This window comes from Dama dama, chromosome 11 (genome assembly GCF_033118175.1).
Source record: "Dama dama isolate Ldn47 chromosome 11, ASM3311817v1, whole genome shotgun sequence".
Classification (NCBI taxonomy): Eukaryota; Metazoa; Chordata; class Mammalia; order Artiodactyla; family Cervidae; genus Dama; species Dama dama.
This window is the reverse complement of record NC_083691.1, coordinates 90,792,328-90,809,064: the sequence shown is the minus strand read 5'-3', so window position 1 is coordinate 90,809,064 and position 16,737 is coordinate 90,792,328. Positions and strand designations below refer to the sequence as shown.

The 16,737-nt window shown below is 38.1% G+C and overlaps 1 protein-coding gene across 8 annotated transcripts in view; it reads left to right on the top strand.

The window, feature by feature from the left end:
• EXOC6B (exocyst complex component 6B) overlaps positions 1-16,737 on the top strand; it is a 662,376-nt gene that overhangs the window by 416,936 nt on the left and 228,703 nt on the right. The gene's annotated exons all lie outside the window — the stretch shown is intronic.

Sequence of the window (16,737 nt, the reverse complement as noted above, 5' to 3'; positions counted from 1 at the left end):
ATGTTTGTTTCTGCTGTAACTAGCTAGGAAGCTATGGGTATAAAATCTCACATTGTAATTATCCCTTAACAAGATTTATAGACTTCTTCCATCTTATTCTAAGACTTCTTTTTTTCATTGACATTTGCATTTTGTTTATTCTGGAAATGATTCATAATATTATATCTGCTTATCTATCCCTCCTAACTTTAAGGTAATTAGTACAACACATGATGGATGCCTTGGTGGAAATAAAATAGAAAATTAGGAGTTAGAATTTTAGATATGTATCTTTTAATTCTATAATATCCATTTAATTTTTTTTAACATCCTCAAATTCTCTAGTAAAATTCTCCCAAGACTTTTCTAATTTGTCTATCTTTTTTTTATTTTCTTGAGCATATGTATCACAGCCTTTTAAAAATTGAAGTATAATTTATTTGCAGTATTATATTAGGAACTTCCCTGGTGGTCCAGATGCTCCCAATGCAGGGGGCACGAGTTTGATCCCTCATGGGGAATTAAAGATCCCACATTTCTCACAGCATAGCCAGAAGAAAAGTTACAACATTGTATTGGTTTCAACTTTACAGCACAGTGTTTCAGTGTTTTTACAGATTATACTCTAAGATAATGGCTATAATTCCAAATGTGCTATATGGTATATCCTTGTTGCTTATCTATTTGATACACAGTAGTTTGTGTCTCTTAATCCCTTTCTTCTGTCTTTCCCCTTCCTCTTTCCCTCTTGTTTATTGATTCCCTATTGTTTATTGATCTCTGTTTTATTCATTTCTCTCTAATCTTTATTATTCCCTTCCTTCTGATGACTTTGTTCATCTTTTTCTAATTTTTTAAAAAGTGATTGGTTAGGTACTTTATTTGAGGTTTTACTTATTTCTTGAGAAAGGCCTGCACCACTGTACACTTCTCTCTTAGAACTGCTTTCTGCATGCCATAGATTTTTGGACTTTTGTGTTTCCATTTTCCTTTATCACAACTTGTTTTCTGATTTCCTCTTTGATTTCTTCTTCAATTAGTTGGTTTTTTAGTAGGATATAGTCTTCACATTTGTGCTTTTCCCATTTTTCTTCCTGTAATTGATTTCTAATTTTATACAATTGTAATGGGGGAAGATGCTTGATATAATATCTATCTCCTTAAAATTGTTCAGACTTATTTTTTGGCCTAGCATGTGATCTGACCTGGGGAATGTTTCATCTGTACGTGAAACGAATGTATATTCTGGTACTTTTGGATGAAATGTCCTGTCAGTAGCTTTTAACTGTTCAAATGTGTCAGTTAAGACCACTGTTACATGATAAATTTTCTGTCTAGAATGTTTGTTCACTGAGGTAAGTGAGGTGTTGTGTAGCCACTAAGGTGTGTCTGACTCTTTTGCAACCCCATGGGCTATAGTCTGCCAGGCTCCTCTGTCCATGAGATTTCCCAGGCAAGAACACGGGATCAAACTCATGTCGCCTGCATTCGAAGGCAGATTCTTTGCCACTGAGCCACAAGGGAACAAGTGAGGTGTGAAAGTCCCCTTTTGTTATGGTATTGTTGTCAGTTTCTCCCTTCAAGTCTGTAAATATTTGCTTCATATATTTAGATACCCTTTGGGTGTGCATATTAATACATATAATATCCTTGTCTTGTATCGATCCCCTTATCATGGAATATAATAGATTCCTTCTTTGTGTTTTGTTATAGCCTTTGTTTTAAAGTCTGTTTCATCTAAAGCAAGTATTGTTACCCTGGGTTTCTTATTATTTCTCTTTGCATGAAATACCATTTTCATTTCCTCACATTCTTTCTGTGTATTTTACTTTGAAGTGAATCTCTTAAGCAGCATGTAGAAGGGTCTTCTCTTTTCATTTAATCTGTCACCCTATATCTTTTGATTGGAGCATTTGTCCACTGATACTTAAAGTAATTATTGATAGGTATATAGTTACTGCCATTTTGTCACTTATTTTCTGATTGTTCTTATAGTTCTTCTCTGTTCATTTTTTCTTCCCTTTGTATCTTCCATTGTGGTTTTGTTGATTTTTCTGTAGTAGTATATACCAGAGAACTCTCAGACTGTTCTGAGTTTTTACAATTTGCTCTTTTTTTTTTTTTTTTTCTTTTTTACTGTTTGAATTGGGTGATCTCCTTTATTTTACCAGGTCACTTACATGTTCCTCTGTATCACTTCCTTTGCTCTTCATTTTTCCTAGTGTGTTTTTAACAATTTCAACCATTGAATGCTTCATTTCTTATTGGGTCTTTTTAAACAGTTTCCAGTTTTTTATTAAAGTTATCACTGTGTAGATATAGTCTGTTCCCTAATTCCATGAATATTTTTTATAACCAGTGGTTTGAATTCTTTATCAGATGAATTATTTATTTATGTTTTATTGTTTTTTCAGGTGTGTTTTCTTGTTCTTTCAATTGAGAATGATTCTTCTGCCTTTATGTTTTGCTTAACTTATCTGTTTCCATGAGTTTAGGTGAAACAGTTACCTGTTGTGATCTTGAAGGGGTGTTCTATGTGGCAGCAACCGGATGTGTGCCGTGTGCGTTTGGTGTGAGAGCTGCATTTGATGGGAAACAAGTCACAGTGATGACTTTCCTCAGGGTGTGCTGATAGCATCAGCTTGGTAGAGAGTGGGGCTCCAGAGGGAGGAGCTGAAGTCTGTGCCTGGTGTGAAATGGGGCTTCCCCTCTGCCCAGTGGCCATCAGCACCCTATGGGGGTGGGGTCTGATTCCAAATTCCTGGAACAGAAGCCCTGAGGACCTGGCCTGGGCCAGCTCTGTCCCTTTAATTGTGTCTTTCCCCTTTTTTCCACCCTGGGAGCCATACCTGGGTGGTGGGAACTGCTGAAGTCAGTTGGGTCCTTGGGGGCCCTTGGCTTGTGTTGATTACAGGCAGAGGCTTACGCTGTCTCTAATGCGCTGCCTGTATGGGATCCCACGTTTGTTTCCCTTACTCTGCTCTGACTCAGCCACAGGTCCAAGCCCTCTTTGTCCCTCACAGCTGATCACTGCCCTCTGTCCCAGCTCCCCTCCCTGTTCGGGAACCACATTATAGTGTTGTTGCCTGTGTTAACTCAGTGTGTGTCAGGAGGTGAGCTATGCCTGAGTGCTACCATCAGAGATCTGGGTTGCTTGTGATGCTCTGCTTGAGTAAGCATCAACAATGACCCCCCTCCCCCCCGCCCCAGGCTCCACCAAAAGACCAGCTTGCTTCTGCAGCCCAAGATCGAGTTTTCTCCCTGATCATGACCACCCCAGATTTAATACCCTGCTGAGATGTGGAGTGAATAGCCACAGTGCACTGGCTCAGCTCGGGCTGAGTCATGCACTGAGGTGGTTGTGGGAAACCTGGCAGCCTCTCAAGCATACCTCTTTCCACCGTGTCTTGGGGTATGAATGTGCTCCTCATGAGTGGGCTGCAGACTTCTCCCTGCCCTCCCAGTAGTGCCAGTGGCCCTCAAACCAGCCAAGAAAGCTTGTCTCTCCTGCACAGGACCCCGGACTTGGGCATCTAATTGATGGCTTTCACTGCTCACTCCCCTGGGCAGCTGTCCACCCACGTATTCTCCCTTTTACTCTGAGTCACCTCCCAGGAACACAGGGCCCAACCCCATCATTTTCTTCATCCTTCCTGATTACTTGTGTATTTTTCTTCCAACCTTTTTCCTATTAGGTTTCTTCTGTCAGTTTCCAGTTTGTTTTCAGTGAGAATTTTTTGACTTGTATTTTTGATATGTTCTTGGGGGGATATGAGCTCCATGTTCTCTTAATCCACTGTCTTGATCCTACTCCTCTGAAGTTGTTTTAAAGATATTTATGTACATGTAATTCACTACATGTAATTCACCTACATATTGGTTAGATTTGTTTCTCACTACATGTAGTTCACTACATGTAATTCATCTACATATTGGTTAGATTTGTTTCTCAGTTTTATTTTTGCTGTTATCAGTCATTCAGTCCTATCTCTTCCTATCAATTTTTGGTATATGGTAGACATTATTTTTAAAATATATTTTGATAAATGTTCCAGATAATATCTTCTGCCACCAGAATTGTTTCATCCTTTCCCTTACTAAGTAGTTAAACTGAGTGGGTCGTTTGTGGTTTGAACCTCATTGCCTTAATCCAATTATGAACTGATCTGGATTGAGCTTGGGTTGCAGTTGTATTGTACCTTTGGTTTACATTTGTTGCTAGGATGTGGTTCTTCAGAGCTTTTAATGAGAGCCTGGCACATTATTGTCTCTTCAGTACCAAGAGGACTGTGGAAATTTCCACTTTTCATATAAACTTAGCTCTTAAGCTTCCTGCTTTTTACAGTTTTAAAATTTGGCAAATACCCTGAGTAGGTGTCTTACCCAGATCAGCAATTGCTAACAGTAAAAACTGTGATTGGAGATTGTCGATATCAATTCGTTTATCCCTCAAGAGCTTTCAAGCTGCCACCTGTGATTCTTATGAACACTCCCACTAGTGAGTTGTTTTTTTCTGAAACATTGTGAAACTGCAGGAAATCTTACTTTGCTTTTGAAAGGTTTTGGCTTAGACCATTATTTTCCTCGGCTGTATAGTTTTAGAATTCAGAAAATGTCTTGAGGAGAAAACTGGCCCTGAGATCTCTAATTTTGGCACTTCAGCCCCATGGAAGCAACAAAAATTCAGTGATTTTTTTTTTTTCACCAGGGCAGTTAGTTACTTTCTGCCTGGACCTAACCCAGATTCTCAGTCTGTTACTACTCTTAGGTTTCTCAAAGGCCTCCAGGGACAACTTCAGATCCTCAGCTCACCTTTAACAGGTCTGCCGTCTTTGCAATTTTATTCCCTTATGTTTTCGTTGCTTCCTTGCCTTCTGGTTTTCTCCAATTTTTTTTTTTTTATTACCTTTCCTAATTTCTGGTAGAAGCACTAACCTATTAAAAACTAGGCCATTTTATCTATTTTATCTAGTTTCATCTTGATACCAAAATCAGAGAAAGTAGCCCAAAAGACAAAACTACAAATTAATCTCACAATTATAAAAAATAAACTTAGCAAGTCTATTTCAAAATGTTTCAAGAAAGTAATTTAGCATTAGTATGTAGGATTTACTCAAGAAATGCAGAGATGGTTTGATATTTAAAAATCAAATAATATAATTTATCATAATACTAGGTGAAGGATTTAAAGTATATGATCTTTATATAATTCTAAAAAGATATTGTATAACATCCAGCCTGCTTTTCAAATTTTTTAAAAAAGTTTTAAATACAAGCAATATTATATTTCAATAGCATGATAAAGAGCATGTATATGACATTCAGCAGCCATCAAAGATTTAACGGTGGGACACTAAGAATATTTATTTGCATCAACATCAGAAGAATGGTGAAGACATCTCACCATTACTTTAGATGTTCTATAAAATAAATAGGGTAAAAGAGAAGTAAATTACAAATTTTACAGTGAGCCATGTATCTTATGTTACATTATCCTTCTTATGTTAACATTATCCTTATGTTAGTATTGTGTGGTTGGAAAACTCTAGAAAATCAACTGAAAAATAATCAGGACCAATAAAACTTTTGGTTACAGAGTACACATAGAAAACAGGTCATCTTCTCTTACCTTTGCAATACCTTCATGGAAAATATTGTCCCATAAGTATCCTATTTGCCATTGATGCATATTATATAAGGTCTCTGTGAGTATATTTAACAAGTCATATGTAGCATCAGTGTGGAAAACATGTCACAGAATAATTTAAAAGATACTTCATTATGATCAGATATATGCAGGGTTCTATGATGAAAAAACAAGGATCATGGCATCTGATTCCATCACTTCATGGCAAATAGATGGGGAAGCAATGGAAATAGTGAGAGACTTTTCTTGGGCTCCAAAATCACTGCAGATGGTGGCTGCAGCCATGAAATTAAAAGACACTTGCTCCATGGAAGAAGAGCTGTGATGAATCTAGACAGTGTATTAAAAAGCAGAGACGTCATTTTGCTGACAAAGGGCCATACAGTCAAAGCTATCGTTTTTCCAGTAGTCATGTGTGGATGTGAGAGTTGGGCCATAAAGAAGGCTGAGTGCTGAAGAAGTGATGCTTTCAAACTGTGGTGTTGGAAAAAGCTTCTGAGAGTCCCTTGGACTGCAAGGAGATCAAACCTGTCAATTCTAAAGGAAATTAACCCTGAATATTCATTGGAAGGACTGATGCTGAAGCTGAAGCTCCAGTACTTTGTCCACCTATGTGAAGAGCCAACTAATTGGAAAAGACCCTGATGCTGGGAAAGATTGAAGGCAGGAGGAGAAGGAGACGACAGAGGATGAGATGGCTGCATGGTATCACTGACTCAATGGACATGCGTTTAAGCAAACTCTCGGAGATGGTGAAGGACAGGGAAACCTGGCATGCTGCCGTCCGTGGGGTCGCGAAGAGTCTAACGCAACTGAGTGATGGAACAGCAACAAGGATGAGAATAGTAGTTTTTCCAAAATTAATCTAACTTTAGTGAATACCAAGTAAATTTAATGGTGGTGGGTTATCTTAACTAAATAATTCTACAATTCATTCAGAGACAAAAATGGACAATATTTGACCAAAAAAAATTATGGAAAAGAAAATTAATGAGTGCAGTCCCTTCGAATATAGAAATGTTATTATTAATGAAAATAATTAATATCCCTCCTGCACAGGACTAGACTGATAGAATAAAGGAATACTTAAAGAAAATATCTATAAATGTTTCAAAGAATAAGTAAGATTTAGTATGTGATACAAATGGCATTTAGCAATTGCTGTTACCAATACTGTCTGCTTGTTGGGTAAAAAGAATATTAAGTCTATACCTCATATATCAAAATGAATCCTAGATCAAATGCATGTTCATATTTTTAAAAACAAAGAAACTATGGGAAAACCAATAAAAATATTGGTGAATATTTCTATAATCTGAAAGTGACTTACTATCATAAGGATGACACCAAAGACTGAAATCATTAAGGAAAAGGTTAATAATTTGACTCCAGAAAATTATTTATAATGTGCCTAAAAGGTATTAGTTAGAAAATAGAATGTAAGATTATTAGTAAAAACATTTACAGTAAATATTCCCGAAGGTTAATATCTATAATGTATAACAATATAGCACATTCTTTCAGTTTTAATCAGAGGAAGATACAACTTGAAGAAGAATTTGTAAAAGTTGTATTAAGGCAATCAGAAGAGGAGAAAAATCAAAGACTAATAATAACATGAACAAAGCATATAATTCTAATAATGACTATATATATATATATAAGCATTGTGGGGTATTTTTGACTATAAATTTGCCAAATCTATATAAGAAATGATAACCTTCAGTATTTGTGATTACTATTTCAGGAAATGCGTATTCTGATACATTGCTGGTAGGTGTGTAAATTGGTATAGTCTTCTTAGTACTTAATTTTTCAGTGTCTCTCATAAATGTTTTAAAATTTGTGTACCTATTATGCTGAAATCCTATTTATAGAAATCTAGCTTAATGAAATTCCCTTCATGGCTTACAGCCTTGATGTGATGGAGTGATTTGTGTAACTCAGTGAAGCTATGAGCCATGCCATACAGGGCCACCTAAGACGGGTGGGTCATAGTGAAGAGTTCTGACAAATCGTGGTCCACTGGAGGAGGAAGTAGCAATCCACTCCAATATTCTTGCCTGGAGAACCCTATGGACAGTATAAAAAGGCAAAAAGATGACACTGGAAGATGAGCCTCCTGTGTTGGAAGGTGTCCAGTATGCTACTGGGAAGAAAGGAAAAGAAAGTGAAGAAAAAGAAAGCGAAGGAAAGTGTTAGTTGCTCAGTTGTGTCTGACTCTGTGTTCTCATGGAATGTAGCCCAGCAGACTCCTCTGACCATGAGGAGTCTGGTCAGGCAAGAATACCAGAGTGGGTAGCCATTCCCTTCTCCAGGATTTCTTCCCAACCAGGGATTGAACCCAGATCTTGTGCACTGCAGGTGGATTCTTTACTATCCTTGCCATCTGGGAATCCCTGGGAAAGAGCTGAGGGCAATTACTAATAGCTCCAGAAAGAATGAGGTGGTTGGGACAAAGTGGAAATGACACTCACTTGTGGTTGTGTCTGGTGATGAAAGTAAAGTCTGATTCTGTAAGGAAAAATATTGCACAGGAACCTGAAATGTTAGGTCCATGAATCAAGGTAAATTGCACATGGTCAAACAGGACATGGCAAGAGTGGACATTGACATCTTAGGAATCAGTGAATTATTAATAAAATGGACAAGAATGGGAAAATTTAATTCACATGACCATTATATCTACAATTGTGGGCAAGAATGCTTTAGAAGAAATGGAGAAGCCCTCATAGTCAACTAAAGAGTCTGAAAGGCAATATTTGGTTGCAGCCTCAAAAATTACAGAATGATCTTAGTTCATTTTCAAGGCAAACCAGTCAACATCTTAGTAATCCAAGTCTATGCCCCCACCACTGATGCTTAAAAAGCTAATATTGACCTGTTCTATAAAAGCCTACAATACCTTCTAGAACTAACACAAAAAAAGATGTCCTTTTTATCATAGGAGATTGGAATACAAAATAGGAACTCAAGAGATACCTGGAATAACAGGCAAGTTTGGCCTTGGCATACAAAATGAAGTGGGGCAAAGACTAGCAGAATGTTGCCAAGAAAACACATTGGTCATAGCAAATACTGTTGTCCAACAGCCCAAAAGATGACTGTACACCTGGACATCACCAGATGGTCAATACTGAAATCAGATCGATTCTTTTCTTTGCAGCCAAATATGGAGAAGCTCTATGCATGCTTGTGTGCGTACTAAGTTGCTTTAGTCTGACTCTGTGCTACCCTATGGACTGTAACCTGCCAGGCTCCTCTGTCTATGGGATTCCCAGGCAAGAATACTGGAGTGGGTTGCCATGCCCTCCTTAAGGGAATCTTCCCGACCCAAGGATTGAATCCGAGTCTCTTTCATCTCCTGTATTGGCAGGCAGGTTCTTTACCACTACTGACACATGGGAAGCCCTGGGAAGGCTCTATACAGTCAGCAAAAACAAGAACTTCAGCTGACTGTTGTTCATATCATGAGCTCCTTATTGCAAAATTCAGGCTTAAATTGAAGAAAGTAGGGAAAACCACTAGCCATTCAGGTATCACCTAAATCAAATCCCTAATGACTGCACAATAGAGGTGATTAGTAGATTCACGGGATTAGATTGGGTAGGCAGAGTGGCTGAGAAAGTATGGATGGAGGTTGTAAAGGAGGCAGTGACCAAAACTGTCCCACAGAAAAAGAAACGCAAGAAGGCAAAGTGGTTGTCTGAGAAGGCTTTGAAAATACCTAAGGAAAGACGCAAAAGGCAAGAGAGAAAGGGAAAGATACACCCGACTGAATGCAGAGTTCCAGAGAATAACAAGGAGGGATAAGAAGGCCTTCTTAAAGGAACAATGCAAAGAAATAGAGGAAAACAATATAATGGGAAAGACCAGAGATTTCTTCAAGGAAATTGGCAATATCAAGGAAGCATTTCAGGCAAGAATGGGCATGATTCAAGACAGAAATGGTAAGGACCTAACAGAAGCAGAAAAGCTTAAGAAGAGATGGCAAGAATACACAAAAGAGCTATACAAAAAAGGTCTTAATGACTGGGATAACCACGATGGTGTGGTCACTCACCTAGAATTGGACATCCTGGAGTATGAAGTCAAGTGGGCCTTAGGAAGCATTACTGTGAACAAAGCTACTTGCAATGATGGAATTCCAGCTGAGCTATTTAAAATCCTAAAAGATGATGCTGTTAAAGTGTTGAATTCAGTATGCCAGCAAATTTGGAAAATTCTGTGGTGGCCACAGGACTGGAAAAAGTCAGTTTTCATTCCAATCCCAAAGAAGAGAAATACCAAATAAAGTTCAAACTAGCATACAGTTGCACTGATTTCACATGCTAGCAAGGTTATGCTCAAAATCCTTCAAGCTAGACTTCAGAATTACATGAACTGAGAACTTCTGGATGTATAAGCTGTACATAGAAAAGGCAGAGGAACCAGAGATCAAATTGCCAACATTTGCTGAATCATGGAAAAAGCAAGGGAATTCCAAGAAAACATCTACTTTTGCTTCATTGACTATGCAAAAGCCTTTGACTGTGTGAATTACAACTGTTGCTTTTTGACCTGCATACAGGATTCTCAGGAGGCAAGTAAGGTGGTCTGGTATATCCATCCCTTTAAGAATTTTCCAACAAACTATGGAAAATTCTTAAAGGGATGGATATACCAGACCACCTTACTTGCCTCCTGAGAATCCTGTATGCAGGTCAAAAAGCAACAGTTTGAACTGGACATGGAACAATGGGCTGGTTCAAAATTGGGACAGTAGAATGACAAGGCTGTATATTGTCAGGCTACTTATTTAACTTATATACAGAGTACATCATGCAAAATGCCGGGCTGGATGAATCACAAGCTGGAATTGAGATTGCTGGGAGAAATATCAACAACCTGAGATGTATAGATGATACCTCTAATGGCAGAAATTGAGGAGGAACTGTAGGAGCCTCTTGATAAAGGTGAGAGAGGAAAGTTAAAAAGCTGGCTTAAAACTCAACATTCAAAAAACTAAGATCATGGTATCTGATCCCGTCACTTCATAGCAAATAGAAGGGGAAAAAGTGGGAGCAATAGCAGATTTTATTTTCTTGAGCTCCAAAATCACTGTGGACAATGACAGCAGCCATGAAATTAAAAGACACTTGCTCCTTGGAAGAAAAGTTATGACAAACCTAGACAGAATATTAAAAAGCAGAGACATCACTTTGCTGACAGAGGTAAGGTTTTTAATATAGTCAAAGGTAAAGTTTTTCCAACAAATTATATATGAATGTGAGAATTGGACTCTAAAGAAGGCTGAGTGCTAAAGAATTGATGTTTTCAAATTGTGGTGCTGGAGAAGACTCTTGAGAGTCCCTTGGACTGCAATGAGAAGGAAATCAAGAGTGAATATTCATTGCAAGGACTGATGCTGAAGCTGAAGCTCCAATACTTTGGCCACCTGATGAGACAAGATGACTCATTGGAAAAGACCCTGATGCTGGGAAAGTTTGATGACAAAAGGAGAAGGGGTCAGCAGATGATGAGATGGTTAGATAGCATAAATGACTCAATGGACATGAATTTGAGCAAACTCAGGGAGATAGTGGAGGACAGGGGAGCCTGCGTGTTGCAGTCCATGGAGTCACAAAGAGTCAAAAACTACTTAGTGACTGAACAACAACAAAAAGAAAGTTAATGAAATAATCACGGATGTATTATAAAATTCAGATATAAATATGTTCACCATTGCATTATCTTTAAAGGACTTCCCTGGTGGCTCAGACCGCAAAGCGTCTGCCTACAGTGTGGGAGACCTGGGTTCAGTCCCTGGGTTGGGAAGATCTCTTGGAGAAGGAATTGGCAATCCTTTCCAGTATTCTTGCCTGAAAATTCCCACAGACAGAGGAGCCTGGTGGTTTACAGTCCCTGGGGTTGCAAAGAGTTGGACACAACTGAGCGACTTCACTCACTTTGTATAGTAAAAAGTTGGGAATAAATTAAAAATCTAGTAACAGATGTACTAGCTAAATAAATTATTATATATTCACATAATGTGATATCAGTGATTCATTAAATTAATGTAAATTATATTTACTTATTTAAAAATATGTTATTTGTCTCTTAATTTGAAAATTGAGATTACTTTTCAAACTGATTGGAGAGAAGGTGAAGTTCAATGATATTTTTGATTTTAACTCCAGATTACTCTTTTATTCTTAGATAAAGAAGACTATAATCAAAAAAGAGAGGACATCTCTGCAGTCTGGTTATTAGTACTTGGCACTTTCCTTGCCGGGGCCCAGTTTCAGTCTCTATTCAGGTCACCTCATAGGGTGACCAAAAAAACCGCCAAAATATAAACAAAAAACTGTAACAATATGATCTCATTTTTATTAATATAATTATAGGGACATTATCCACTATTCATTGATACTAATGTGTTATAAAATACATTGATATTAATGTGTAATAAAAACCTAGAATTAAATTACTCTCTAGTTTAACTGTACTCTGTATAGTCTTTTCCCTTTTGTTTATCTGTATTAAAAGTTTTTTTTTTTTTTTCCCCCATCATGAAACGTTTATAATCCTGGGTTGGTGGAAGGTCGTGTTTAGAATCTATCTCAATATATTTTATTACTCTCTATCTCAAGATTATTTTTTTATAATTAATTTATATTAAAATATTTTTATTGATGAAACATTATTTTTAAATGTGTTTCATATTTCAGTAGGAAAGTGGCCAGCATTATTTTGGTCATTATGTCTCCCCCAGTATTGTACAATTCTTTGACTAAGATTTTAAAGTATCATAAGGTGAAAATGCAATATGCCATGTTGTTCTTAGTGACCAAATCATGTCCAACTCTTTGTGACCCCCATGGACTGTAGCCCACCAGGCTCCTGTGTCCATGGGAATTCTCCAGGCAAGAATCCTAACATGGGTTGCCATGCCCTTCTCCAGGGGATCCTCTCAACCCAGGGATCAAACGCAGGTCTCCTACATTGCAGGTGGATTCTTTGTGGTCTGAGCCACCAGGGAACCCAAAGAATATTCTAGTGGGTAGCCTATCCCTTCTCCAGGGTAGACCCAAGAATCGAATCAGGGCCTCCTGCATTGCAGACAGATTCTTTACCAACTGAGCTACTGGGGAAGCCCCCAAAATACAATACTTCTAGTCAAAACCATGCTGTATAGGTGTTCTCTGTGTTCAAATTTCTTTTTATTTTCTGTTTTTAAAATGTAACAAACAACTTACACTAAGTGTTATTGTTCATACATGCCATATAATACAGTGGTTGTATATATACAGTAACTATCGTTTGTCAGTACCATACTTACTTCAATGTCCAGGCCATTTAGAAGTAGTATTTTGAATTAAATTCATGTTTGTCTAACTACAAGTACACACTTTTTCCACTTGTGGAGTTGTAATGTTTGTTATAGGACTATATTGTAAGTATTTAATTGAAGGTATTTTTTTCATTTTTGTTTATTCTGAGGTACCATTGCTTCCTAAATATTATACAGTAACCTCTCAGTGTAGATTCAGTTGATCCTACCATTCATAATCACCTTACCACTTACCACTAATAATTGAACTCAGGTAGTTCAGAGTCTTGAATCGTCAGTATCACTTTCATAATTGCCCTATTTTTGTCTTGTCTAATATAGAGATGTCTTTCTGAAGCCATACTTTAAAAACTTAGTCATACTGACCAACTTTGTATTCAATAAAATCAAATTAGTATGATTTTATAAAACTACCCCTTGTTCTGATTTTTCACAGAGATCACTCCGCATTTATGTTCATGTTCCCAGCATGCTAGATAACTTTTTTGTGGAACTGGGAAAGGAGCTAGGTATTTCTGAGAAAGTACCAGAGTCATTTGTCTTTTCATAAATATAAATACTTCTTTTCATTTAATAAATTCCCTGACAAGAGTGACTCTATGTCAAAGAGGGATTGAATGATATGAAATATGGATATGGAAAGAACTGTAAAGAAAAAAGCAAAGACTGTCTTGTTCTTTTATACTTTGAAATCCCCAGTTTTTCTTAGTTCTCAAAGATGTTTTATTACCACAGTAGCAACAAAGCTAAAGGGTGTGTCAGTGACTGACTGGATGTGTGGTGGGGAGGGGAGATGATGTCCTAGATTAGATTTGTTAAATGGTGAATGATCAGGGGAAAATCATTGAAATTTGCAACTATTGTCTCATTGAAATTTTGATGACCAAGGTAGCTTACCTCTTTTCACATGTATTGTATCATGTGTGTGCTCAGTCATGTCTGATTCTTTGTGGCCCCATGGACTGTAGCCCACCAGGATCCTCAGCCCATGGAATTTTCCAGGGAGAATACTGGAATGGGTTGCCACTTCCTACTCCAGGGGATTTTTGCTGACCCAGGGATCAAACCCACCTCTCTTGAGTCCCCTGCATTGGCAGATGGATTCTTTACCACTGAGCCACCTGGGGATGATTTGTGGGTACCTCCTACCTCTTCACGGAGAAGGCAATGGCACCCCACTCCAGTATACTTGCCTGGAAAATCCCATGGACAGAGGAGCCTGGTGGGCTGCAGTCCATGGGGTCGCTAAGAGTCAGACGTGACTGAGCGACTTCACTTTCACTTTTCACTCTCATGCACTGGAGAAGGAAATGGCAACCCACTCGAGTGTTCTTGCCTGGAGAATCCCAGGGACTGGGGAGCCTGGTGGGCTGCCGTCTATGGGGTCGCACAGAGTCGGACACGACTGAAGCGACTTAGCAGCAGTTGCAGCCTACCTCTTCATGAGACACCCACAAATCAGTTATAGTAAGATTTTCCACAGTTAGACTTCTAAAATGTTGCTGTGTCCTTTTAATTAACCAATGAGGTAAATACACAAGTATTTTTTCAGCCTCCAGTTGTATAATTTACACTTGCATGCATAGCTACTCATTTTGCATGCTCAGCATAAGAACTTTAGAGAGTTTATCCTTGTTGTTCTGATAATTATCTTTTAGAAATGCTTGAGAGAGAGGAAATACTGTCTCAAGTAACAGACCCAGAGGAGGGAATCTTGAATTAGTTTTCTCTATCTGCTGTTAATGTGAATTTATATGACCTGGGGAAAGATCTCTCTTAACCCACCTTGGTTTGCCTTAGTTTCTTTGTCTGAAAATACAGTGATACCTGTCCTTGGTCATCCTTCCTTGGCAGTTACTTGATGGGTCATCTTTAAGGGCAAGTTATTTTCTACGTGCAAGTTCCTGAAATTCTTCTAAAATCCATTAAAAACGGACATTCCTCTCAGCACACATGGATGGATCTAGTGATTATCATATCATGTGAAGTAAGTTGTCAGAGAAGGACAAATATCATATGATACAGGTTGTACATGGAATCTAATTTAAAGAAAAGATACAAATGAACTTATTTCCAAAGCAGAAGCTGACTTGTAGATATCAGAAACAAACTTAGGACTACCATAGAAGAACCTTTAGGGGGAGGAGTAAAGCAGGAACTTGGGGTGAGCACATGCATACTACTGTATGTAGTATAGGAAGCCAGCAAGGGCCTTCTGTATAGCACAAGGAACTCTACCGAATGTACTCTGATGACGTACCTGTATAAGAAAAGGATCTAAAAGGAATGAACATACATATATATACAACTGAATCACCTTGCTGCACACCAGAAACTAATAATGCATTATAAATCAGCTATGAGTTATTAAGTCACTGCAGTCATGTCTGACTCTTTGCGACCCTATGGACAGTAGCTCACAAGGTTTCTCCGTCCATGGGATTCTCCAGGCAAGAATGCTGGAGTGGATTACCATGTCCTCCTCCAGGGGCTCTTCCTGACCCAGGGGTTGAACCCACGTCTCTTATGTCTCCTGCATTGGCAGGGAGGTTCTTTACCACTAGCGCCACCTGAGAAGCCCAAATAAAATACTAAAAACCTTTATTACTGAATTGAAAAGGAAAAATAAGATAAGTCCAAATACATTAAAGATCACAGTAAATGTGAAACTAGTACAATTTCCTTTTCAACTTACAGATTGTCAAGTTGACTTTATGTCAGAATTTGGCTTTGTGTGGTTTACAAGAATAAACAAATAAAGCAGAATAGAAAAATGCAAAATAAGTGTGAGCAATAGTTTTGGCTAGGAGCAGAAGAGATTAAGAAGAGGTGGTGAAAATACACAGAAGAAATGTACAATAAAGGTCTTAATGACCTGGATAACCACTATGGTGTGGGTACTCACCTAGAGCCAGACATCCTGGAATGTGAAGTCAGGTGGGCCTTAGGAAGCATTACTACTACAAACAAAGCTATTGGAGGTGATGGAACTCCAGCTAAACTATTTAAAAGTCCTAAAAGTTGATGCTTTTAAAGTGCTGCACTCAATATGCCAGCAAATATGGAAAACTCAGCGATGTCCACAGGAATGGAAGAGTTCAGTTTTCTTTCCAATCCCAAAGAAAGGCAATGCCAAAGAATGTTCAAGGTACTGTACAATCATTTTCATTTCACATGCTAGCAAGTTAATGCTCAAAATCCTGCAAGCTAGGCTTCAACAGTATGTGAACTAAAAACTTCCAGATGTACAAGCTGGATTTAGAAAAGGCAAAAGAACCAGATATCAAGTTGCCAACATCCACTGGACCATATAAAAAGCAAGAGAATTCCAGAAAAACATCTACTTCATTGACTGCACCAAAGCCTTTGACTGTGTGGATCACAACAAACTGTGGAATGGTTACAACCGGGCGTGGAACAATAGAATGGTTCAAAATTGCAAAAAGAGTACATCAAGGCTATATATTGTCACCCTGCTTGTTTAACTTCTGTGCAGAATACATCATGCAAAATGCTGGGCTGGATGAATCACAGTCTGCAATCAAGAGTGCTAGGAGAAATATCAATAACCTCAGATATGCAGATGATCCCATCCTAATGGCAAAAAGGAATTAAACAGCCTCTTGATGAAAGGACAGTGGAAAAGCTGGCTTAAAACTCAAAAAAAATTCAAAACCACAGATATGTCATCCAATCCCATTACTTCATGGCAAATAGATGGGGAAACAATGGAAACAGTGGCAGATTTGATTTTCTTGGGCTTCAAAATCACTGCAAA